Genomic DNA, 27,016 nt, shown 5'->3' with positions numbered 1-27,016 from the left:
GGCTGTCTTGCTGATTATTTATATGCACACCAGCAATATCTGGGAACCTTGACCATAGTTCTTGAAATAATATTCTTTCTTACTGATGTATTGTGAAGCACTTCTTGTTTAAACACTGAAGGAACTAACCCATTTCAAAGGGAGTATTTTCTGTATGCTGAATAAAAATGATTTTTCTCCTTGGAAAAGAGAGCCCTCTTAAATGCATATCTATTACAGAAAGTCTGCCATAAAAGCATGAAATTTTAGGGCTCTTTAGCCTCTTTTTCCATTCAACAGGTCTTTTTGTGTGACACCTCAAATGCAGTTTATAAAAGCTTGTGTGCCATATGTCTGTTTAGCTGTCTGAGATGCTTGCTCTGAGGATAAAGGACCAACAAAATAACAACTTGATTTTTAGAAATGCTTACTAATGCTTACTAATTTCTTTTATCGTACCAGTATGGAAGCAGACATATAGCTGGATGATATTTGTTTAGTTAGTCATATAATGCGATCATTTTTCAAAAGAAGCCAGCACTGAAAATGAGCTGTTATATTAAAAAAAAAAAAACAAAGCACTCATTTTAAACAAATCTGCAATTAAAGTCTGAATACTAGTGAAATGAATTATTTCCTTGCAACAATGCCATATTTAGCACGCTAATAAAAGAGAGGAAGGAAAGTGGATCTTTGATAAGCTAATTATTTTTGGAACTTGCATCAGAGTTTAGTAAATCAGCATGCTGCATCTGCAGTGCTAACCAAACTAATCTAAAATACTTGCCTCCCTGTGGAGGTATAGAAATGTCATAGTCCATAGAGACCTGCACTGCATTTATGCAGGTCTGCCTTTTCTGTCATAGATTCAACAGACTTTTCCAGAGAAGAGCTACAGTACTTTAAACAACCTTAACATGGGGTTTAAAGAGATTAATGAATATCAGCCTCGTACTAAATAAATCTTTATCACTTGCTTTACCTACTACAGTAATTGCCTCAGTGCAGTGGAACCCATTCAGTCTGCCAGCTTGCCATTAATCTCAAATACGTCTTTGACAAAAGAATCTACCTTGTCTTCATTTTTGTGTGTGTGTGCCAACTCTGGCACTTAATCAGGTCATCAAACTACTATATATGAATCTGTTTAGTTGTTTGAATGTTACATGCTTGAGAAGTAGTGACCTTGTGTATGAGGTATGTGTACATATAAAAAAAGACTCCCAATTCTGTTTTCTGTTACAAAGATAGACTCATTCCTTTCCCCAAACAAAATTTGTTAACAAATATGTGAGGAAGGGGGTCAGAATTGTAGTAGATGGGGTTTAAGCAAAAAAACTGTGTGTGTGTCTTGCTCACTAAAACACACCCACCATCCCTCCCTCCAAACAGCAATAATTAGGGTCATACCATAGATAGCTCTGTGTGTATGTGTGTGTTTCTTTCAATATTATGGCTTTAAAACTGATATATTCTTACACATATGACAAAAAAGATCTTTTAACATGGCTATCAAATTATTAATTATAATTTAGAATCAGTTTGGTGTGATATGTAAACAATGCAGATATTTTATCCCTGTTTCATAATTCAAATGATATTAATTTTTACGTAGCCATAATGTTACAATGAAATTAGTTATGCATTTTTATGTGAATTCAATCTTCTTTAAACTGTCTGCCTTAAAAAAAATTATTTCTGTACTTAAGCACGTGGTATTAGTGACAGTGTGAAGTGACATTTGTGGAAGGACTATCCATTCTCTAAGCTCACAGTTTAAGGCATGTAAATAGAATTTAGATAATTTTGGAATAACCAATAAGGATGATTTATATGAATGCATTAGGTTCTCTCTGGGAAGGAGATTGGGTATTTAAAGTGGATATTTAGGAGGAACAGAATTCTGGGTATGGGAGGGGCCTTGCAAACTTAATTAGGTAGTTCATATCTGCACAGGTAGTTACATGGCAAAAAGAAGGTAAGAACAACATGAACAAATACAGGTGAGAGAGCTCATGGAGACAGAGACTGGGGCAGGGTGAACCTTAACATGGTCAGTAATTAGGAAATAGGTATAGTTATGTACAGACAGGCTTAATTTAGATTCAGCGTTGGATTCCTTCTCAGTAGATGGGATTCAGACAAGGGAGTGACGTACTCATTTATTTCATCAAAGGAGATGATTAACAGCTGCATTTAAGCTGTTCAGGTGAAGAAGGAATGTGACCAAGACCTAAAAAACTGCAGAGAATAAAACTCCCTGGGGATTGAAATCTCCACTGTAAATGATGCTGAACTGGTAAGTGAATGTTGAAGTTATTGAGAATGGCTGGGTGCTTTGCATTTTTTAGATGAAACTTATTAACTTAGGTTTTCAAAATGGAGGGCTTGAGTCTTCTGGGTGCTTATACTCCTGTGCTGAGTGTTGTGCGTCACTAGTAACTGCTGTTGCCGCATGTGCGAGCGCGAGCAGGGGGGGATTGTCAGTGTGGTACGATGGAGAGCGATTGCAGAGGGCTCTAAGTGTACTGCGTCTACATAAGGGCATACGGACTGGCTCCAACTCAAGTTCCCAAATCAATATAGCTGTGATGGCACGGCGCTGTGCCCCACAGACATTAATCTAGCTGGCTTCGTGTAACCTGATGCTGTCCTTACTTCTTGAGCTTGGAATTAGCTTGTTCTGCACCAGTTTGGAAACACGATGCTCCACTGCAAGGCTCAGACGTAGTTTCTGCTACACCACTCTTAGTCAGGAGACCTGGTTCCTACGTGTGTTTCTCTGTTAGACCTTTGGCGTGTTTCTTTATATCTCTCTGCTGCAGTTTTCACATAATGATGATTATGCCTATTACTGCCTTTCGTTTTCAAGTACGTTGATACAGATCTGGAAAGCTTTGTATATAAACGTTAAGTATTACTGTTGCTAAACACCAGGAGATATTCCTGACTTTTGCTTTTTCCTTGCCCTGTTACACGCCAAATTTCTTAAAATCTTTAAGGAAATAGATCTCTTTATAAGAGATGTTCCAGTGAATAAGGCAGTATACCTTGGATTATCCTGGATTATCCTGGAATTTCAAGTGACTTGAGACTGGATAATTGAGGCTGACCTGTATATTTATTTGAACTGTTCTTGATTAAGGGGTGGGTCTGTTCAGCAGAAAAACCACAAGTGAGAATTTGCCCTTTACATTTAAATGATTATTTTTATACTATGTTTCTTGACCTTTCAGTGCTGTGTTTGGTGCTCATGGTTGCTAAGCACTTTTTAGCTCCTTCTTTAAAAATCAGTCACAAGATACTGATGGGTTTGAGACTCTGTTCAAGAGGCTGGCAGAAAGGGTTTTTTTTGTTTTGTTTTTGTTTTGTTTTTTCCTCATATTCACAGCAATCCTCACATATCTCTTGCTTCTCAGCTGCTAAGACCATGACCTAGCTGATGCTGTAATACTTCTTCCTCTTTCTCCTTTGACCCGTTGTTTTCAGAGTTTCCTTGGAGTCCTGCATGTGAACCACACATACTGCAGCTTGATGCCTCTGCGTGTAGCTGCCAGTTTTGCCCTTGCCCTACAGTTGACCTTGCAAGGTCTTTCTTTCCCAGTAATGTTTATATTTTATTCATTTTCAGGCTAGAAGACCGCACTCCTGTAACACTGTTTATCCTGAGAGCTGTTATTCGCGTGTTAGCAACAGCTGCAAAAACAAGGGGATTTACAGTGAAGCAGAAACGCTAAGACCGTATGCATGCATGAACCTTACCTGTATCTCCTCTCACCTCTGACAGGTAATAGCTCTAATTTTGGCATCATGTAAAAGATATTTATTCCATCAGTTTCTCCTGAATGTTCACATCAAGTTGCAGGACAGAAACTTTTCAGTATAAGAGGGAGGCCTGTTTATGGGCTGTTTTCCAACTTCTGACACATTGCCTGAATATCTAAATGAGAAGAAGACAAACAATAACTCCATGAGTTTGTCCAAAATTTTTGAACTCGGCATCAGAGGTTTAATATAGTTTGGGACCTAACTAAAAATATCTTAAGTCCTGAATTTTCACTGAAGCCTTCTGCAGAGGTGGCCATCAGCAGCTCTTGGGTTGTAAAATTGATATAAAAAAGAGACCAGGACAGAGACTTCTCTGGCTTTCCTAAATGAAGACATTGGGAACAAAGGGATGGAAAATACTTCTCCTCACAGACCTCAGTCTGAGTTAGAGAAGAATTACTGAAAAGAACGCTGGATACAGAGGTGAGGATGAGAATCTGCATTTCAGGCCCAGGGCATATGCACAGCTGCATATGAGCAGTTATGGCACCAAACCTGAGGCATGTTGGAAGTGCCTACCTTGAGCCTTCCACAACTACAAGCATTTAATTATGCTATTTTGAGAGAGATTTTCAGTGTCTCACCTGCAAAATGGCAGTAGTATATTCTGGTCGTCTTACCTCTCTCTGATCTTATTCTGTCTGACTAGTTTTTGATTCTTGCTTTCTCTTAGGGCTGTGACTAGAGCCTATTTAAGTAGCAGCTGACAAACTACATTGGGAGGCTTTGCAAGTCCTGCTAATGTAGGTCACAACTCCCAGCAGGCATGTAAGGCTTCTGGAAAACTGGGGTTTAGGGTCCCTGGATGAGCTAGACCACAGCAGTCCGTAGTCAGTGGAAAATTTTCCAAAGGCTCTGTCCCGAGTTAGGCGTGCAAGTCATGTTGAAGGTCAGTGGGACTTGAAGATCTAAACCAAAAGAAAATTTTGTGTACATGAGTAATTAACACTGACTAGGCTTTTTAAGGCCTGAAATCTCTCCTCTCTGAAAAGTAGAGTCAATCAAATCGTTCTGACCATCCTTTCTGAAGTGCAGTTGAAGTTTTGGCATACAGGTACAGTTGCTATTACTTCAGTTAATGATAAAAATCTAGTGATTAAGACACCATTTTTAGTACATAGATACCTAGTAATTTCACATCTGTTGTCCAAACTTTTAAATGAGACTCTTGGAAATACCAAGCACTGACAATTTCCTGAATAGCTTCACTTTTTTTGGTGCATAGAAGTAGTAATTTCTTGGATGCTAAGAGATTTTCTTGCTAGCTACTTAAAAACATAGAAATTATGGGTCTGTATGATAGTTCTCAAGTACCTCATTTCTAAACTCTGGCTATTCAAGTTGATTATTTGGAAATGCATTTACTCTTAGCATATATTCTTCCCTTTTTTCTTTTCTTTTTTTTTTTTAATGAAATCTCACTGGTGGAAGGATTTTTTTTTTTTTTTTTTTTAAAGCACAGTGATCAGTGTTTATCATGCCTCCATTCATGCTTCCCAAGTCAAGAAGCATGTCATTTTTTGAGAGCGATGTTCTGTGGTTTTAATAAAGTCTTAATAACATAATTTTCTTCTGATAGCACTATGTTTTCATCTTCTGCTACAGTAACTAAATACCCACAGGGGGAAAAGAAGAAAAGCAGAACTGTACATATATTTGAGGGGCAGGAAGAGGATATGAATATTTTAAATTTCTTCTTGTGTAATTTATTACTTTGTATAAATCAATTTAGTCCTCAGTTTTCAAGGTGTGCATTACCTTCTTAGGCTTCCTTTTATATTCTTGCTATTCATGTTTTCATGCTTTTTTGGAAGTAGAAGAACTTGAGAATTCCCAAACCCTCCCGCAGAGATTGGGCTGTTTAAATGTGTGAGTGTTTGCTTCACTTGAAAGGAGTTCACATCAGTGTCCTCCTCCTCAAAACAGTCATTTAGGATGTGTTGCTTTGGGGTAATTGTTAGGTGCTCAGCTGAATGCTTCCCATTCACTCTCATATCGCTCTAATTTTTTGTGCCTTCTTGTTGCCATAAATGATGGTGATTTGCAAATACCAAAAGTTCTTGTACCCTACTAGCCTAGCAAGAAGGTAAATTTACTTTCTCTCCAGTTAAGTTTTTGCTGTTTTTTCCTGGAAGTTCTTTGAGAAATTCTTTGCTCTTGCATACCATGTGGCAAAATCTCCTAATGTCATGATCTGTTAATAATACAAGATCTCTTTCTGTTTGAGACTATTCTTCTTTATACTTTCAAAGCATGAGTTACCAGAGGGGAGGCATTCTTTCTTAAAGATGCTGTTTTGTCTTCTTGAATTTCAAGGGCTTAATTTTTGTTGTGTATCACATAACGCTTATCAGATGTTACGAAAAATCTAAAATTGATTGTTTCTCTGTGTGCATGGATTAAATCATGTTATTCAATGTACTTGAAATGCTTCTATTTTGAGCCATGTATGTCTGATAACAGTGGCAGGTAATTACAGTACGTTTGGGCAGAAGTACAAGCAAGTGTGCAGGAGCTTGACAAAGACATTTAGTGTAGTTCTCAAAACAATACAGTAAAACCTTGAAATTAGGCTTTCTACTAAAGGAGCTAGTTTGGGGTTAACTAAAGACTGTAGCTATAGCAAGCAATGCAGAGCAGTACACAGTGGAAGGATGTCATTTTTTTAATTCTTTCATAGGCTTTTTCAAGGCTCCTAAGTGGAAAAAGATGAATTAGGATTAGTATGAATGGATGAAAATAGGTTTTAAAATACATTTTTTCCTCTCTCTTAAGGCACTGCTTCCACCTAGAGCTTTCTTCCAAAACTTGAATGAAATTACTTTCAATCTTAATAAAATTAGAAGTGCTATGAAAAGCCTTTGGGACAGGGAAGTTTCACATGTATTTTCTCATGAATGGCATTCTCCAGCTGGCCCCATATCCTGTCTAATGTTTTGGAGGACTTTTCTGTACAGCCTCAGGAATCTGGGGTATGTGTGCTTTATTCACTGTGGGTATTTGCATTACTGAGAATATTTTGAGAGAGTATCTCTATTGTGAATAAAATTTTATTAACTCATCGAGGATATAATGATATTATTTTATATGAAATAATTTTCAGCTTTATAATGTTTTTGTTTAATATTATAAATCAGGTTCAAGCTAAAAATGCACTATGAAATTTTTAATTATTGTTTTATTAATGACAATTATAATACTAATTAAGTTGCTATTTGCTGATTGACAGTATCTCAATTAGTTGTGCAGTTTTGCTGATCAGTCAGAGAGGTTATACCTCATTGCTGTGAATGATTCTAAAAATATCGATTTTTAAAACAACAGCTTTATTGGGGAGTCTCATTCCATTATACACTGTTGAATGGGGGAAAAAAAAGTCCCCAGGAAAATCTCCCCCAGCCTTGTCGATGGAGTATAGCTACTACTTACAGATGCCCCATGTAGAATTGGTTTTGGATCTGGAAGTACACAAGTGCGTATGCAGTCTTTCAGTCAGTGCTGAAATCCTGCGCATGTGTCTCCAAGTTGGACATTTTTTGCAATTCCATTTTTGGAAAAGTATTCCAATTGATTATTTCTGTCATTATACAAATGTACTGTATATTATTTGTGCTTTATAATAAATGTAATGATGAGTCTAGAAAAAAGATGGCCGATGACACTGGAAAATTTTCTTATTCTTTGAAACATTACATGGTAGTTTTTTTCTATTTTTCTCTAAATTTAAGTGGCCTACTTTGATGAATGACAGATCTTCATTCTTTCTCATAGGGGAAAAAAGTTGCAAAATAGTAGCTTTGATTCACCTTTCTCTTGAGAGATGTTACAAAATATTCTGTAAGTTGCAATAACATCCTTAAACCAGTGGTATTTTTTTTTCCGGTGATAACTGATTTTTTTTTTTCCTGGGGTTTATTGCCATCTTGTGAAAATACGTAGAAGTCTTCAAATTTGCTTTAATATTCTGGAAGATTGATCTCAGAAACACCATCCCTTCCCCCACCTTGGAAATGATAAATTTGTCACCAAAGTGTAAGTTCTTCTTTCATTCTACTTCAACTACTATTATTATTTTATTTTATTTTTTTTTTTCATGAGCCGTTTAGGGCTCCATTTCTGCAGCTCACTGTGGGCGGCTGAGCTGCTGTGCTCGGAGCACCATTGATGAGGGGCTCTAGGAAGACACGCCAGTACAGATGTGCAACCTGTTGCTGGATGGGGGGCTTATAACTGCCAACCGGTTTTCATCAAACTGTGATTTTCCCTTCCGAGTCTAATAGCAACTGAAAACAATTTTGTCTGTGGAAAAACTCAGTACCTGTTTATAATTAACTCTGGGACAGTGGTTTTCACACAAGTCTATTTCTTGTTTTATATAAGCTTCAAAGGGTTTTATAGAAACAAAATGTTTAACTACTGGAAAAATAAATAAAATTGAAACATTCCAATAACTCAAAGGAGATTTTTTTCAATGTTTTCTAGGAAAATTGGTAACACAGGATACATCTGTAACACTGTCCCAAAGCAGCTCACCATGGTTAAGATAGCATGCAGCGTTTTTTCCTACTGTTTGCATGCGTGTGGTGACTGCGGTCCATATATTACCTGATCTTTATCAAGGAGAGCAAGAAAGAGCATACTTCTGAAGAGCTTAGTATGGCTTTTTCTTCAGTCATCAGAATGAGATGCTTTAGGGTTTCTTTCTATTTAAAAAAAAGATGCATCCCTATTATTGTGCAGGCATACTTCTCTTGAACTTTGTTCTTCTAATTGCAGTTGCTCCAGCTTACTATCTAATACTTACTGTTCCAGTGTTTTTCTTGTGTGTAAGTGCCTTTCTCTAGTGGAATCCTTCCTTCCGTATTCTGTTACATCCAAATCTTCCAGCTTTAGAGTGTGATATTTAATTATGTTTGTGGCCATTTGAATAGAAAGGTTCAAATTGCTTAAAGGTTGAGTTTTTGAGAAAATCTTTGGTCTGTTTGTGAAGCTTTAATCTTAGAATCATTTTTATCCATGAAGTAAATTATTTCGCAGAGTATGGGATTTTTTTAAGTAAATCTTGTGATATGATAGTATATAGAATAAGGAAGCATTTGTACATGTAAAAGTAGAAATTAACTGTCCTGAGTTAAAGACCAATAGAAGACTTTTTTTTCTCTTAAGGTCTATATTTATATGTTTTTTTACAGGAAAGGGAGTCTGAAAGTCTGTTTTGTTTTTATACTTAAAATGTTTTTATACTTAAAAAAAACCAAACCTTAAAATACTTAAAAAAAAAAAAAAAGTATATACTTAAAGTTTTTATACTTAACTTACTTAAAAAGTAAGTATACTTAAAGTATACTTACTTTTTTATAAAAAAATTTATACTTAAAAATACTTTTGTTTTAAATGATTGGGTTTTTACCTTGCCATATTATTTTGGGGTTAGACATTTGTATCTACTCAAAACTAATCTCACGTGTATAGATAAAGTTGAAGATTTTTTAATTTTGATTATTCATATTGGTGTGCACTTGTCTTTTTTTAAACTTATGCTTACTTATTTGTGGTTACCATATATTTTAATTACAATTCTTTGTGTTATTCTGTTAATAACTCTTTTGAATTTATACAGTTCTGTATTATTTTCTTTCATTTCATTATGTTCATTCAATTTGATGTGTCAATGTCTTGCCCACACCAGACCTTCTCACAGACAATGCTGTAGTTTGATACGTGGTTCCACACTGAGGCAACTGCTTCAAAATGAAATTCCTTAATAGCAATAATAGCTTGTAGCTCATACATGGGAAAAGGAGAACTTTAATTGGACCCAAAGACACACTTTATGTGTGTTCTGTAACATTCTGTATCATTTTAAGTGTCGCTTGTAAGGTTTATCTTATCATCCAGAGTGTGAGAGCATATCAGATCATCTCTGGTTTCCACAGAGAGTTCAGATACATTCTATATGCATGCCGCAGCGTTGATATCATGTGTCATCTTGTTTTTGGCTTTTTAAAAACAGTCTGACTGCAATTGGAATGCGTAGGAGTTTTCTCATTGACATTACTTGCAGGCAGAAGAGATGGCTGTTGGGAGACAACCCATTTTGTCATTAGATTTTTGTTAGGTGTTTGGGTTGCTGATGCACAGAGCTGAATGGCTTTCCTTGGTAGGACTGGTGATGCATGGGTGTGGGTGTGCGTGCACACGTATGTTGACTGCAACTCTGACCTCCTTTGCTGTTTTACTGAGATTGCAGCTTGCTTTGGATGGGTATGCAAGCCAGGGAGAACTCTGTACTTCCACATTTCATCCAGCTGCAGTGCTTGGAAGTTTCTCTGGTCAGGATGTAGGCTCTTTTACTTTTGCTATTGATGTGGCTGATAAGTACCTAGGTTTCAGCTTCAGTTCCATCAATGGAATCATGTTTGTTTTATTGCTTTCAATCTGTATTTATTTGACTAAATCATAATTTGGATAACTTGCTTATATTGCACTTTTTCAGCTGGAAAGAGCAATAGATGACATGGTCAGTGAACTTTCTAATTTAGGAGGAGCTTGCTTTGGTTGTCAGGAAAAAAAAATACTGTTTTTTCTTCCAGCAGGCTTATATCAGACAAGTCTAGTATCATGTGGATCCAACAGCTATAATAAGGCATGACTTCATTGAGACCAATGGAGATAACTCTTCAATAACCATAATTCCACTGGCCTGCACGTTACATCAATTCCCTTCTCAAACATCAGGTTAGCTTGAGAATTTCCTTGCCGATGTCTTTATTAATCATTTTTGGTAAGGAAAATGAAGGCTAAGTGACATTTGCCCTTATTAAGGGACATGGGACACCTGGTTCTCAACTATATTGTGGTTTGTGCTGTCATTTATATCGCAGCAAAGTGTTAGTGCTTTCAGGTTGATGTTCTCCACCCACACCAGTAATAGAGGCTTATACTTGCTCTGCCTTTGTGTAAGTGATTAAAACCTGGGATAAAGGGAAGATCAGGCTTATTGTTCTCAGATGGTAACAGGCTACTCTCTGGTTGTCTCCTCTCCTGAATTTTAGTCCTCCATTCACAAAGATGTGCTCTAATGTAGGGTGGAGATATATTCCTCCAGCAGCCTGTTGCTGTTTCCTCATTGCAGAGCATAAGTGCTGAAGTACATTTTTAGTGCTCAGCCCAGACTTAGGCCTGGAACAAGTGTAACGTGGACTAAATGACTGTGGAAAGCTCAATGTTTTGCTGGGCCTACACAGTGGCTTGGGGAATTTTCAGAATCTGCATGCATCTTCCTTCTTGTTCTCTTATGTTCCCAAAACCAGATTTTGGAGCACCAAGGTTTTTCAAGAATTAACCAGATTTTTGCTCCTCTTAACACTTCAGGGTTTGCCATAGTTCAGCACCCTATCTGGTCAGACTTCTCTGTTGCAAAAGTTCCTTCTTATCCTGGCTTCAGAAATGATGGGAGGAGCAGGGAGGACACTTAAGCCAGCATCACAGGAAAAGCTCTCCCCTCTCCTTTGCCTCTTGGGAGTGGGTCTGTGCTTGGCTAGTTGCCCTGTATGTTGCAGCGGGGCAGTACAGCTGTCTCTGCTGAGCTGAAGTCATGGCTTTTGGGTTTGTTTGGGTTTGTTTCGAAAGACTTGGATGCAGCTGTCTCAAATTTCCACTCAAATATGTTCATTTGGCCTTGCTTGTAATGAGCTGAATTTTATATTGCCTGTACTGCACAGCCAGCTTGCTACACAGAATCTTAACAGCTTTAATAATTTCCCTAACCATCCAATTAGACTAATAATAAAGGCTTAATTACATATCCAGTTAATCATCAGATTTGTTCACTGAATGGCTTTAATTGGTAGATAGAGCTGTTACACTATTGCAGTTTGAAAGCTATCACCCATTTTTGCTCACAGCTATATCCACCTGATTGTTTTTACAATTGGGACTTGACCAACGTTATTAAGACAATAAAAAGGCTCAAAAGCTAAGAAACATAACCACCCACTACTGTTGCAGCACCCTTCTACCTCTGGGTGCCTGTGTTCAAGCCAGACCCTCTCTTTGCAATGCTTTCGGCTGCACATGTTCAAGGAACTCCAAATAGCAAATGGCTGCTTTGCAGGTTTCCAAAATTGAAGCTGTTCTGTATTCTGCCCAGGTAGTTCCCTCAAAATGATTGTTAAAGACTCTGGGACCTGGAAGCCCCTTGGCTTTGTAGGATTCAATAATGCACCACCTAAGCCATTTTGAAATAGATACTTCAGTAGCCCTGAGTCTTTTCTTATTATGGAAACATATAAATTGGCTCATCCTGTAAAACCCTTCAGTTTTAAAAATGTAAAACCTAATTGCCTTATGGACATTCAAAGAATGGAGGCGCTTCTCTGGGGAGACTTTGCACTGAACCAAAAGATGACAGAACTAGTTAGTGATTAAAAAGAAAAGAAGAGTTAACCTCTTGATGCCAGTTGTCAGGATTTCCCCCACATACATTTCTGCCTGATTTAATTGCTGCTATATTTCTACACCACACAGATCTTACTTCATTTTCTTTAGGCTTGAAAGGGGTAACTGCTTACAGAAACCTCATTGTCCCAGTCATTTTCCCTTCATGCTTTCAAATCAAATGCCCTGTCCAATTGCAAAATAATTTCCTTCATTTAACAAGCCTTACAGTATCCTGAGTTCAGAAGACTCATGTTCAGTGTTGAGCTTTAACTGACAATATTGACCTTTGCTGTATTTTACAAATGTTTCATTCTGAAATTACCTTAGTTTTGCAGGGGGGAACCTTCTAGTATGTCAAGAATAATTATTCTGCCTTTGCATAAATAATCTTTTATCAGAGGAGAAGAAATGGTGATATTTTTAGCAGGCTTTACACCCCGGGGAAGTAAATGACACATAAAAATGAACTTTCAAAGTGTTGGTCTATAGAAAAAGGAGCAGTGTGTGATGGCAAAAAAAAGTGAATTTCTGTGAATTAGTACAACTCATTATTCGTGCTATACACACTTACTGCCTTACATTCCCTGCACTGCAGCTGGAATATAAAATAAAAACCCGGCAGCCCTCTCCCTGGCCCTCAGTGGCGGTCTCTCTGATTGGATGCCACCTACAGAATGTCAGAGAGCATCAAGGAGCTGGAAGCTGGGAAACATGCAGAGCAACCGTTTCTTAAAGTGCGTGTCACAAGTTACCTTTAAATGTATTTAAGTGGTTTAGGTTTAAGTGGCGCTTCAGTTCCCCCTTACAGCTCATTTAAGAGGGGGGAAAAACATACAGATCAATAGTACTTTGACAAACTGTGATTCCATAGCTGGATCCTTTAAAAAAATAGAATAAAAGATTTCAGAAAATGCACAAACGCCAAACTTCAAGTATGAGAAATGATCCGACTTCAGTAGTTGTATCTTTAGAGTCCTGAATTTCTGGCTGTTTGGTGTAGGAGCTGTAGATTAGTTTAGCATGCATATTGCACATAATAAAAATTAAGCAATGTTAGTGAGTGTAGTGTTACTATTAACTTCTCTTCAGATAATTAACATGGTTATTCACAATGTGCATATGTGTTCATTATACAAAACTAATACTTCCTGTAATCGAGGCTGTAGAAATTCAAGGTCTTGCTGATCAAGCCCCAATGTACTGTATTACATGTCCTCCTGTAGTAATATGCAATATACTGAGAATAACATCCGGCGTACCAAAAGTAGTAGATACTGAAGCTGGAAACCTGTAGTGAATTCACCCTGGCAGACTTCAGCTCACTGTGTGCAGTGTCTAGTCTCACCTCCTCGTGTGTCTCCCTCCCCCGGGACTGCAAAGGGAATACTCCGCAACCTATCCTTGGGCAGAGGAAGTGAAAAGTACTGCTGAGCAGTGTCCACTCGTTCCTCATATGCCTTCAAGGGCCAATGGAAGCTACTGGGAGTGCTGGGACTGGTGTCCTCCTTCAGCTGCACTCTTTCTCCTCCTTGCTGGCTGCTGGGACACCTCCCTGGCAGAGCACCAGAGCAGAGCTACGTGTGTAGCTCAGTGGCTTTGGAGGAGTGTGGGGAGAACTCGGCTGGATGGCCTGCACATGAGAGGCACGGAGCGGGAATGTGTCAGTGCCATCGTGTGCCTTTACTTCCTGCACTGTGGAAAGAAGTTCCCCCAGAACAGGTTTTGACTTTACAGATTTGAACAGCTTGGAAGAGGAGGTGGCAGAGACCCCTATACCCACCCATTGGCCCCTTAAACCTTATTAGCACCTTGCTCAAAGATGAATAGCACTGTGACACATGGTGCCTCAAGTCCCATGAGAGTCTCAAATGCCCATTGCTCTCTTACAGTAATATGTGATTTTGTGTTTTCTGTTATTGTTGTGTTTGCAGCAGTTGTAGGTTTTCTTGTTTTTTCTTCCATGCATTCAAAGCATCTTCCTTTGCTGTGTTTTAGCTGCTTAATGGCTTCACATTGAAGGGTTAGTTGCAGATTTGGGCTTTGTGTATTTGTATACTTTTTCTCTTGGTGCTGCAGGCCATAATGACACAAGCCTCTGTGAGCTGTTTAAAATTTTCCTTTAGACGTGAGCTTAGTTTAACAAACTGTTCCAAAAGTTGAAGGGTGTCAGTTTGTAAAAATAGGAAAAAACAAAGCAGATACTTTTCTCATTATGTTTGAACTTGAAATTTCCAGAGGATATGTGCTAAGGCCACTTAGGGTAATAGAAAGAATTATTTCCTTCCGATTTTCTCTGTAAATGAAAAGAACCAGGGGTAGTTTCTGATAAGGGATATTTTTAAGAGAATCTTCCACTATTCCTTTAGAAAGTCTTATTAACCCCCACTTTAGTATGTCTCTCATTGTGAGGGAGACATTAGTAAAGAAATTTTCCTCATAATTAGGGAATTCTTTAAAGAGTATGCACCTTCTGCATCATTCTAATGTTTCATTACTATGTCTGGCCTCTGTTAGAGGAGAATACAATGCTTTTTTTTTTTTTTTTTTTTTAACCTTAATGAAAGTCAGTGGTGCCTTCTGGCAGGTGGGACCTTCATCATCATTTGCAGATGAAATTTTATCTGCTTAATTTTTAAAAGCCTTTAAAAATCAAGATCTTAGCACTTCTTTTGGTTATTCGTATATCTGCCATACCCTGTTCACTGTAACCATTTCATCATCAGGTTGAAATTCCTTTATCTGTCCCTGCCATTATGCAGTGTAACACTTTGCTTACAACCATAACAGGAATCTTCCTTGGTTTATGATGGTTCATTAAGTGCATACAATTAAGCATCTGTTCAAACTAAAATGTTAAACTTTATGGCATTTGGGTTGACAGTCAAGTGTGTTCAGTAGAAATGCCACATTTGAGTACTTGACTTTTTAATATTTTATTATGTTGTCTCAAGTCTAGCTTTTTACCCCTTTTTTTCCCTGACCCTTTCAGCTTCTTCCCTGAGAGAAACACCACAGCTTGTTCTTGCTTTTCCAAAGCCGCTTACAACTCTGCCTTGGCCTACCTATGTGACCTATCAATTCTTGTTTGCCTCCCTTGTAAATGATATGAGCCTTGAGAGCTTTTCCTTTACACTTTGCTTCAAACATTACTTCTGTCTCCCCATTTACTGAGCTCCATTTAAAACTCTTAAGTGTTCACTTTTATTTTTTCACCCACAAGAGCAGTAATTAGTTCTTAGAAAGCTCATAGACCTGCAAACTGTACCCTTGCTAAGTGAAGTTGTCTTGTGATCCTATTACTGTGATTCTTCCTTTTCTCAGCGTGCATCCCTCTCCCTCCCTATCACTCGTCATGGTCTTGTCAGGCATTCAAATGTAAGCTCTTCGGGGAAGGGCTTTATGTTTTAATATGTTTCTTTATAGCTGCTGGTGCACTGTAAGAATAAATGAATGTTCAAGGTCAGTCTACTCAAGTTTATTTGATGTGCCAAAACTCTTCTCCTGTGCTTTGGATCCAGCAGAATGAGCAAATTCAAAGATTTATGTCCACTAGCCTTTACTGCCAAACTATGGATGTAATTTAGAGCTACTGCAACATTGGTCTAACCTTTTCCTGGTGCTCATCTTACCAAAGGGCTGTTACAGCAGAAGATGAACCTATTTTCAGATATATTTGAGTCATGAGCCTTACACTGAAGGATATGGATGGGACTAAGAATGGCAATCGGCCCTTATCCACCAGGACTCCGCTGCCTTTAGAGAGAAATAATGTCTTGGCTCAGGCCATGCAAACATGAAACATAAATTTGTGACAGATTGCATGGGACCCGAGGATATTGATAGGGACTGTTCATAGGATTGAGGAAGTAATGGTAGTGGCTAGAATGCAAAAGAATATGCTTATATGTTACAGAAAACTGGAGAAACTGGATCTGGTAAACATGCAGGCATACTCCAATAGCACAACAAAAAACACATTTCAAAGGTGTCCTTACTGGTCTGTACCGCATAAGTCTGGGACACAGAAGAAGAAAGGAATGGAGACTTCAAATGAGTGTGTATTGCCTTCTGATGTAAAGTGCGCTTCTGCTGCTGGATATGGTGGTTGAAGTCAGGAGTAAATGAACTGGGGTATGAACTGTAGCTGTTCAGTTGAGTGAATTCATCCAGCTTTTAAAGTTGCTCAATAGCAGCTGTTTTGCTGCTAGTTTTGGTTTTGGATATGCTGATATATAAACAACTAAATACTGGTGGCGTTCCACTATCACTGCCTGCTACTGTCCTGACCACAGAATAACTTCTGATTTTTCCCTCCAAATCCATTCTAATAACAATATATTAAGTAACAAAATAGCATCCCTAGTCACTGTTCCTCTCTGGAGGAGGTCACTGTTAAGCTTTAACCCTTCCTGCCTATGCTGAGAAGTTGAAATGTGTGAGAGGAATCAGCCTCTCTAGAAATTATATTGGGAATTTTGGCCATATTTCTCATTTAAAATTATTCTTTTCCTGATCCCAGAACTCTTGGGAGAAACTGAATGTTTGTGAGTCAGTGTTAGCACAGATGCTATCATGCAAAACTAGGTATTGTCCACATAATGGAAGAACCCAGGAAAGTTTGGGAAATGAGGGTGATACATATAAACATCTAAAAAGCAAGTTCAGTCCAAGTGATCTGAAGCTTATGAACACCTTTCAGCACTGTATGTGGTGATGTTCATTACTTATTCACACAGCTCCCCGGCACTTCATTCCTCCCATTCTCTGCATGTGCAAAAGTAGTTTTGTCCGCTACTTCGGACTGCTAGGAGAGTAGGCAAAGCAGGAGCTAACTCCTTTTGCTTCTTTCCACCTTCTCTTATTTTTTGATTAGCAGTCCTTAGTTCCCTTTTCTTCTGTTTCGTTGCTCGTTTCTTTGCTTTTACCTCCTGCCACCCAGCTGTAGCAGCAGCCTGGGAGTGGGACAGGGTGCTGTTTGTGGCAGCCGGTGCCTGGTGAGCTGGCGGCTCCGTGCGCCTGCCTTCCCGTGGGGCTGCGCAGCCAGGCGGGCAAGCAGGGGCAGAGGCGCTGCCTTCCAGTGGCTGGCCAGGAAAAGCAGCTGATCTCCTTTTTAGCTCGGTAATCAGAAAAGTATCTCCAGCATTGGATGGGAAATGAAGAGCTCTAAAAATGGGGGCACCTCTAGTGGTGTTTTGCAAAAGGCAGAAATTAGGAAGTGTCATCGGAAAGACCCATGAAATCTTAAGTTGCTTTCCTAACATTATGTTTTTCTAACTTTATGGTTTCAGAGATTTTTATCTCAGAAGTGTGTTCGTGTGAAATAAAATTCAAAATGCCGGAGGAACATACAGTATTCACAAAAACAAAATATTGCAGATGTAGGCTAATATTTTTAAGTGCCTAATTATTTGGAATCTTAACTTTTGATTCTCTTTAATGAGTGATGTGGTCTGCAAAATCTGTGTGTTTCTGTGGAGTCCTGCCTTAGGACTGAAGGGTTTTGACTTCAGGCACCCATTTAGAAAAAAGAACTGGCATCAAATACAACATTGTCGGTTCAGGGCTGACTCATGTCACTGTATGTTGCTGATGCTGGATGAAAAGGCTCTTTTCTGCATTCAGATTTTATTTAAAATCTGACGCATCTTGAAAGCTAATCAATTGTGAGGTCTGAAAAGATGCACTTGTGATCATCTTTGTTGAAAGATATTGATGGGGTGCTACAGTGGTAGGCACCATGTGAATCAAGTGGGTGCTGCCAAACCCTGTAGTTGGAGGCGCTCTGTGCTGGAGAAATGGGTTTTATTGCAGATTGGGGATTAGCCTATGCAGGAGCCAGGTCTGATAAGCCCTCCTGGGGTCTTCAAAGCTGGAATCACAGAAATTCTTTTTTCTAATATACTGACTATGGCTCTAAACTATTAATAATGAAATGGATTTACAGGCATGCATGTTAATTTTAGCTGTCTGTTCTCACCACTGTGGCTAAGCATCTGATGGACTTTTAGTTATTCTCTCCCATTTTGCGATTCTTATCTTCTCTTTTTGGCTGCCATTATGGCATCTCTTTATCAAACAGGCGTTTGGGGGTTCCTGCTGCTGCTTATCCTAAGCACAGTATGTTTCTGATTGACATGAACCAGAGAGTACCCAGTGCTGCTTATTTGGGCTGAGAGAACAGGCTAAAGCCCTTTCTCACTCACAAAGTCAGTCCTGAGAAATTTGAATAGCTGAAATGGAAGCTCAGTTATTTTCTATGGGAATTATTGCTCATGTATAACTGGGAAGAGGGGGGAAAATAATGTAGCAAGGAAAGCCTTCAGAAAGAGAGAAAGTAGGTGATAAAAATAGGGCATTTCCCTGACTGAATTTCCAGGCTGTACAGCAAGAGGTTTCACTCTTCTCTTTTTTTCTTTTTTAAGGTCAAAAAAGATAAAGAAAAGGTGTGTGTGTGGGGGGGGGGGGGGGGTTTGTACATCAAAACAATATTGGATGTTTCATAATAGAATAATAGATTTCAAATTCTGGTTAAAAGAATTGCATTTTATTTTGCTGTTGTTGATTACACTGGAAGTGCATGTAGCATGTTTTAAAGCATTCTGTAATTCTGAACCATGTAATGAGACAGCCTACATCACGGGTCTCATGAACCTGGCAACTAGTTAGAAAGCTGGCGCTATAATTTTTGAACAACACATCCCCTCTTCTTGCTGCTATCAACTTGAGTTAAACTGGGCATACAGTGTAACACTAGTTCGGAGATTAATGTAGTTATATTAAAAAAAAAAATCCATAACCAGTTGTATTGGTAAATTGAAAATATGGATTTTTTTCATGAGATGAAAAGTGTGCAAATATGCTGTGAAAATGAATGTGCATGTAATAGAAATGTCTGTGAGTGTACAACATAAATTGTGTATAATGTAAAATTGTGTAATGTCCAACGATTTCAGCTATAAGGGAGCTCCATCTGGTGGTGATGTAAGGAAGTAACTAAAATTGTTATAACTATGGAAAATATTCACAAAATACTCTAAATCTCTTTTCAAAAGATGAAAGATTTACCTAATATAGATGATACACATGAATCTATATGCAATACAGATGCACTGTTATCTCCACATTTTTCTAAATCATTCAACTCTACAGTGGAAACTAATAGCCGTATCTTAACAAAGAATGAAAAAAGTTATTTTACTTTTCTGGAAGGTGGGCAAATAGTCTTCTGTCTTTTGTGCGGGTTTTGTTTTAAAGGAAACTTGATTGCGGTGCACTAACTTTTCATGTCTCTGCTAGCTCAGAAAAACAAAACTGAGTAGGTTTTTGTTTGTGGGCTCAATGATCTTCCTGGAAAAACTGAATTGTCGCAAGCTCCTGTGGTTCTGTTGCACAACATGGCAGCAGCGTGCTGGCTAAGGAGAGCAAGAAGAGCAAAGCGGGGTGGGGGAACTGCTGCACTGTGTGGGGAGGGGGTTCAGGTTAGGCATCGCCATCTCTCTTCTCTTCTGGAATCGAGTCTGGCCTCGAAAGCTGATCAATCTAGCAGTGATCATTGAGGAGTTAAGGGTTGCCACACCGGCGCCTGTTTTGGCCTGACTGCAGGGGTAAGCTTTGTGGTCACCGTGTGGCAAACGTTATGTTTTGCACGGGGAGTCCCAACTGCAGTAGAAAGGAGGTGTGGGGTTTTTAGCAGGTCAGATGCAATTTCTGTTCCGGGAGCTACATCACGTGGCTGGAAAGGGGCTGAGCTGACATAGCGATTGCTAGCGTGGCCTGGAAAACAGGAACGTGGTAGGGACTGCTGACGGCAGCATCGCGAGCTCCCCCGTGGCCCAGCCGGGCGCCCTGCCCAGCCTGCGTCCGGTCTCAGCTACCTGGAGAGCCGTTGCCTTTTCTTGCCTGAGCGATAGAAACAGCTCCCCTTCTGCGCCCTGGGCGCTCTCCTCGGGGGAAGGTTTCGGTGTGCGGCCTGCCGGCCTGATAAGGTTGGCCCACTCCCGCTTTAGACCAGCGGATGAATAAGGCTCGCAAAGAGCAGAGAATGAAAGCTGCAGGGTTATCGGGTCTAGGAGTTCCTATGCCCTAGCCTTGCACAGAGGCCTCTCTGGAGAGTGTGGTTGGGAATAAGCATCCAAAATGATCAATTTCTGTTCTTATTTTATTCCATAGGCAGAAGTTTAAATCTCATTCACTTCTCAATATATGCATATTTTATACCACTCTTCTGCAAGGTTAGTCATTCATATCTCTGTAAAGCTCCATAGCTTTATACAGCCAATATTCTTCCTAGTTCCACCTAATGTTAAACTGATTTATTAAGTATGCTTAAAATTTTAATTTAGAAATTTGTTAGATTTAGGAATGCTGAAGTATTTGGTGACTAGTTTGCTGTGTTGCAACATTAGTCAGAGGATGGACCACACTGTGGCAGTGTGTTCAGCACAGGGAAGAGGTGCAGGTGCTGTCAGTGTCTGTCAGGTAACAGCAAGAGCTGCTGCTGCCTGCTTTGCTGCCTCTGAACAGAGACTGTCGACATGCTGTTTAACTGTTCTCTCACTTCTGCTCGGTATTAGTTAATGTTACACTCATGTTTTTGCTTGTTACAATATGGCATCATTGTCGCTGGGGATAAATATACCAGTTCTTGCTTTTTGCTTTTGCGTTCACCTCTGGTATTGTAGGGAGAATTACAGAGGAATAGATGTGGCACAATTTTTTGTAGGAAGGAAAGAATGAGTTTCGTATACTTGTAAATGTTTAAATTCTGTATACATGATTTTTGGAGTTTGAACAGTAGATAGAGCAGCCGAATTCTGCATTATTGTGGCTAGTATTAATCAGTAATGTTCTAGCCATTCTTTGCATAGGTGGGTCTTTCAATTACAGTTCTGTTAGTTCTAGCTAAATCATTTTCTTTTTGCTCTAGTTCTTGTTAATGAACTGCATGGCTTTCAGGTTTACCTGTTAATTATAACACCAGCGAGGCCCTCTTCCAGGACGTGCTGTTCTTTAGCACAACTTGGAAAGGACGCTGTTTGAGGACGTTTTAGAAGACTGTGAAATTGAGCTATGGCTAAGCTAGCCAGGCAAGCACTTTGCATCCCCGTCGACTTGAACAAATATTTGGATCGTTTTATGCCATCTGGTGCTATGAAGTTGCTGTGAACCTTCACTGAGAGGCTACTTCAGGAAGCTCTGTGGCAGAGGTGTTCTGCACAGGGACTTTGAGATCCTCCTTCTCCCCCCACACACGAGAAAAGAGGATCAGTTCAGCACTGTCCTCCTGTGCTGTACAAATTGTGTAAATTTAACCCTTTTCCCACTTTGCTGGAGGGCTGGGGAGGCTGTGATTTGGATTCTAACAAGGCTGAATGAAATTATTTCACACTGCAGTACTTGGCATTTCTCACAGAGACCAATTTCCATGCTGCCATTTACTGTTCTCTTTTGAGCTGTTTTAACTGTGAAGTCTTAAAAAGCGTGCCTCTGCAATTGTAATGAAAGTGGGCATTTGCAATGGAATTGCTATGAACCGTTAATTGATTGCAGCGGCTGCAGCTAGTGTTATATTGAGTTTGTAGTCTAGCTTTTCGTTAAGGCTTTAGGTCCCAAAACTAAAAATAGTGTTGATGCCTCTCTAGGGGTCAAAGTTGTCAGTTTGTGGTTTAAACTTATTTGAGGAGCAAAAGCATCTGCTGGACTATTAAGGTTATTTCGTTATTGAAATGATACAGGTAGCTGTTGAAGTCTGAGTTGTTCTTTTCTGTAACAGCACTGCATAATTTAATAACATACATATCATTCTTATTTTCTACCTTTGGCTTTTTAAATGGACGGTGTATTTGTTTTGGTTTATTCTTCCCTTTACAGAATCTATATATGAGACTTACATTTGGAAGTGCTTTGTTTGCACTAGCTATTTTTGACATAAAGACTAAGCAGATTCATGAGTAGTCCCGCTCTGACTTTGGGCAGCCTCTTTGGGTCTCAGTTCTCAAGATCTGCACATTGTTCTACCAAGAAAACACCACAGAATCTGTCATGTGGTGCCATATGAAGCCTATTTTTATATCACTAGGTAAAATAAAAGCTATGAAATGTCTGACAGTTGTAACCCATGGTAAGGACAAAAATTTGAAAGTAGAAGAGGAAAGAGGACAGAGGGAACTAATACTGCATTGCAGTGCCAACCGCTGTGTATTTCCAGTAGCATCAGTAATGTGTGGGTGGGCAGCAACAGGGTCTGAGAGGAGCAACAACCAGCAAGTGAGGGATGATATTTTAGAGGGAAAAGAATGGGACTGGGGGTAAGGGAAGGTGTGATTTGGAAAATTTTATATAAACTATTTAAACCCAAATGTTTTTTCGTCTTCCAGACTGGCTAAATAATCCTTTGTATAGAATAGGATTTTTTTGAGAAAAATGGAAAATACTATAGAAGCCTTAACAGGCCACAAACCTCAAACTGATGGTTTATAGTGAGCAGAGAATATTGAATAAAGCAGCTTCACACACAACTAACATTTCATTTATAGAAATAAGTCTTTCTTTGGCTCAGAGGATTTTAACTATCACCCAAGTGGGTTTATAAAAACTTTGAAATTTTATGCAGCATTGTATGTAAAGGGATGGCTGAGTTTGATCATTTGCCAGTGTGGATCTCCTTAGGAGCCGGAGCACAGTGATATTTGGAGCACATAACCATGAAACATAATTGCTAATCTTGATTGCTTTTAAGAGGCTATGATTCCCGAAGTTGTATTTGTTAGGACTTCTTTCTTGTGTTGCTGTATTTGGATGGATACACACAGTGAATCTTACTTTATGAATGTACCAGCGGAAAAAGAAAGCTTTAAGAGATGATTTTTTGTTGTTTTTTAATGTTAATTGATATAAAGTACAGTTTGGCTTCATGTAAATAAGAAGTAGAAATTGGCTGTGTGCCATTTGTGTGCTGAAGAGTTTGTATTGTGTTGATTTGCATAATGTAGTGTGTTAGCAGAGAGTAAAGTTATTGACCAGATCTTGCCTTAAGTGGACCTGACCTTAACCTAGGTCTTAAATTTTTTCCACCATCTTTCTGAATTGTTCTCTGCTGCCTGCAAGAACATTTTCATCAAAACCATGACTTTCCCCCATTATGTGGGGAAAAGTTAAAATTTTCCACAAAATCAAACTTTTCTTAAGGGCTTTTCAGGAAAGCTCTTAAGCCTTCCTTTTTCAGGAAAAAAAATGTTTTCATAAACAAGTTCCCTATTGTATTCTCATTCTGTAATATTATGGACTTTCAAGCAGTATTATTTATAAATATGTAAATGTATTCTGTAAAGTAATATGTATATTTTACTTAATAGCATTGCACTATATCTAGTTCTTATTTTTTGATCAAGTCTTAAAGCTTTTCACTGCAAATGGGGAAACACTTTGACTGATCTAGGAGAGGTTTACAAGTGATAGTAGCTTCCTTTAATATTAAGGATAAAATAGAAATATTATGGTAAAGGGTTTCAGACCGTGATGTATGTTGTTGTTGTTACTGTCACTAGTAATAAAAAAAATTTCATATTGGAAAGTTTGGAAAGAAAGTACATTTACAACCAACATATATACGTATTTATTCGCTTTGAAATAGGATAAAGGCAAATGCTCAAAGTGTCTGAAATCCAGAAATTGTGAGGGTCATTTACTTTTTTGTTTTTGTTTTTAATTTGGCTTTCTTATCCTATCAATCAATTAATTAATTTCCTTGGATGTTTATTGAAGTTATAAAATACAGCGATAATCTACTGCTGATATAAACATTGCATCATTAGCAGGGCACACCTGAATTAAAAATCATGTCCTTTGTGGGGCTGTGGGGGGGGGGGTTGTTTGGTTGTTTTTTTGGGGGATTCTTTTGTTTTTACCCTGAGGAAGCTGCTGTTGGTTATTATCCAATGTATTCATAGCATTAACACCCTCAGGATTCAACCAGAATTGGAGAGCTGCATTACTGCGGTAGGGCTAAAGAAGATAAGCAACATCCAAATGGTGGAATTAGTAGTTCTGCTTTAAAAGTATAATAAGCAAATGTATGTCTTGCCTTTTAAAGGCATTTTACAATTAGGAAAAAAATTATATATATACTAAAGCTGTTCACAGTGGCCTGTAATAATTTAAGTATCATTCCAAAGTATTAGAATGAAGAATATGTTAGTTTTTTATTAATGCTGGAAATGGATGTTCCATACATCTGCAACTTATGGCTTGAATCTGGTTTCATATTTTTCACAGACTGGTGTAACTGCATCATCTTTAATGGAATTATGCCTGACTGATGGCTAATGAAAAAAAGAGAGGAAAAAAAAATCAGGTCCCATTCTCAAGCCTGAGATCTCTTTGCCTTACTCACAGAATAGGTGGGGAAGAAGGTTTTATATTTTGAAAAAGCCAAGACTTCTACTGAAAGAAACAAGCATCCTGGTGAGTTATATAATGAATAAAATATCTAGGAAAATTGGGAGGGACACTCTTGTCTCTATCTACTGGTGTCAGAAGAGAAAGCAGGGGGACTGTATTTTGGAAGCTATTAATTTATAAGATGTACAAATCTATAAGAATCTTGCATCTTCTGTGAGACTGATAAAAGGCTACACAAGTTCGTGGCATTCAGTCAAATTTATTCACCCTGGACACCAACAATCCATGCACTAGATCACTGCCAAATCTGGTAAAATCTCCAGCAAAATTAAAACTCTGTGGCTATTCCTCTTACTCAATAATCTTGCCTCTAAAACGGAAGCATATTCTGAAAATTGGTCAAGAACACTTAGCACCACCCATTAAGGTCCATACAGCTAAAATATTCTATGTGGTTTTTGGAAAATATTATTTGATCTGAATAGCCAGAATGAGCCTGAGCTGATTAAAAGTTGAAAGGCTAGGGTCTGCCATGAAGGAGATGAACCCAAAATATAAAAACCAGACCACAAGTTGTGATGATTTAAGAATGAGTTCAGTGTAATTGTTGGGAAGACTGGGCTCTGCTTTTTGAGGTGCTGAAAACCTGTAGTTTTTGCTGAGTTCTGAGGAGCCAAGAGTACTTCTTACTTTGGAGGTTTGATGTCAGAGCAGCAATTTGAGTATTGATCTTATAATATATGAGTGTGTTGTTTCTTGAAAATTATTTCATTTATTTGCATTTCAGTAATGTTAAAAAGACATCAAATTCAACGTGTTATATATGGGGAGGCAGAAGGTGGCTGGTGCAACCAAGTGACCCATTGAATATTTACATAGCATCTACAGCTTCAATTTATGAGAAGGATGAATAGAATAAAAAATTGCATTAAAAAAAATGAGTCTAATTCTAAAAAAAAAATTTCAAAACTTACAGTGCAGGATCTGAAGTGTATTAGATAACCAGAGCAAAACCGGAATGTACTATCTTAGCAAATGCATGGCATGGCATCATGCAGGTGACTGGGTTAGTTCAGTTACCCTTAGGGGTCCCTCTTATGGTTTGATAATGCTAATACAGCTGTATCTGTGACCAATCTATTCAGAGACAGAAATTATGGTAAAAGCAGATGAGTTGCTCTAATGTCAAGCAGTTGACCTGTAATCTGAACTCATGGAGTTAAATGGAAAACAGTTCTAATTGAACACTGTCTTTTTTTCAAAAACTATTACATTTTGAAAAGCTATTGAAATCTAAGTTCAGTTCTCAAGAATATTGTTTACCATATATGTCTTTTATCACTGTCTCATCCTGATTAAAGAAATGTTTACATAGTCATATAATTAAAGGACTGAGTGGTGATATCTTTAAAAAACAAAACATGCTTTTCATGTTGCTTTCAAGGATAGAAAGAGATGAGAATTGATTTAACGTGCTGTTGTCATAACTTCAGATGATTAAAAGTTGATCTAATGACAGTAAATGCTAGTTGAGAGAATTTAAGCTGTATAGTGTCGTGCTGAGGTTCGAGGAGAGAACAATGTTGATGTTGATTTCGGGTTCCTTCATGTGAGCATGAATGTCTGTCTGAGCTCCCAACTCCTCACACAGCTGTAGTAGTGTTAATATTGCACAGAGAGAAGTGTAGAGACCTGCATAAGAGAGAACACAGCAACATTTCTTGCAAATGTTTTGGAATTTTTTTTGTTTGGGTTTTCCAAATATAGCTGTCACTAAGTGGTTTCATATTGCTTCATTAGAGACATTTCTTGACTTGTGTGCTGTAGACACATGCATCCTCCTTTAATAAAGGTAATTTCAAGCTAATGGCAGCCTACGGCATGCTCAGCAGTATCTGAAGAAAAGGTAACCTATTAATATGCCTGGCTTGAACTGTTGGTGTTAGAAAATGTTGGATTATATTTTTAATTTATTTTAATGAATAGTCAGATCACTAACAAACCCCCAACAGTGTGTATGTTTACTAGCTAACTGAAAAAAAATGAATAAAAAGGAAAACATTTTGTCAGTAGTTTGGCATCTTCTAAAAAACACCCCATGATTCATTTCTAATAAATAACCTTTCTTGGGAGGTAACAATCCTGTACGGAGGCTCTTCTTTAGATCTCAGTCCCTAGTTATAATATTATGAAGGGTAATGTTTTTCAGCAATCTGGAAGGCATTCTCGCTGCATCCTATCTGTGCCCCAAGAGCCACAGGGTGGGAGCAAAGGTTGGGCAACCACACAAAGCCAGACTTCTTCTATAGCAGTATCAGAGCAGAAAGCATCGCTGAGTAGGACAGGTTATCACCTTAGCTTTTAGTTG

At 38.4% G+C, this 27,016-nt stretch overlaps 1 pseudogene; it reads left to right on the top strand.

The window, feature by feature from the left end:
• Positions 1 to 22,749, top strand: part of LOC106483291 (plasmanylethanolamine desaturase 1-like) — a 28,568-nt pseudogene extending 5,819 nt beyond the window's left edge.
• The last annotated feature ends 4,267 nt before the right edge of the window (positions 22,750 to 27,016 follow it).

The sequence above is a fragment of the Apteryx mantelli genome, chromosome 10 (assembly GCF_036417845.1).
Source record: "Apteryx mantelli isolate bAptMan1 chromosome 10, bAptMan1.hap1, whole genome shotgun sequence".
Classification (NCBI taxonomy): domain Eukaryota; kingdom Metazoa; phylum Chordata; class Aves; order Apterygiformes; family Apterygidae; genus Apteryx; species Apteryx mantelli.
The sequence above is the reverse complement of the archived record's forward strand: the minus strand, read 5'-3'. Positions and strand labels throughout refer to the sequence as shown.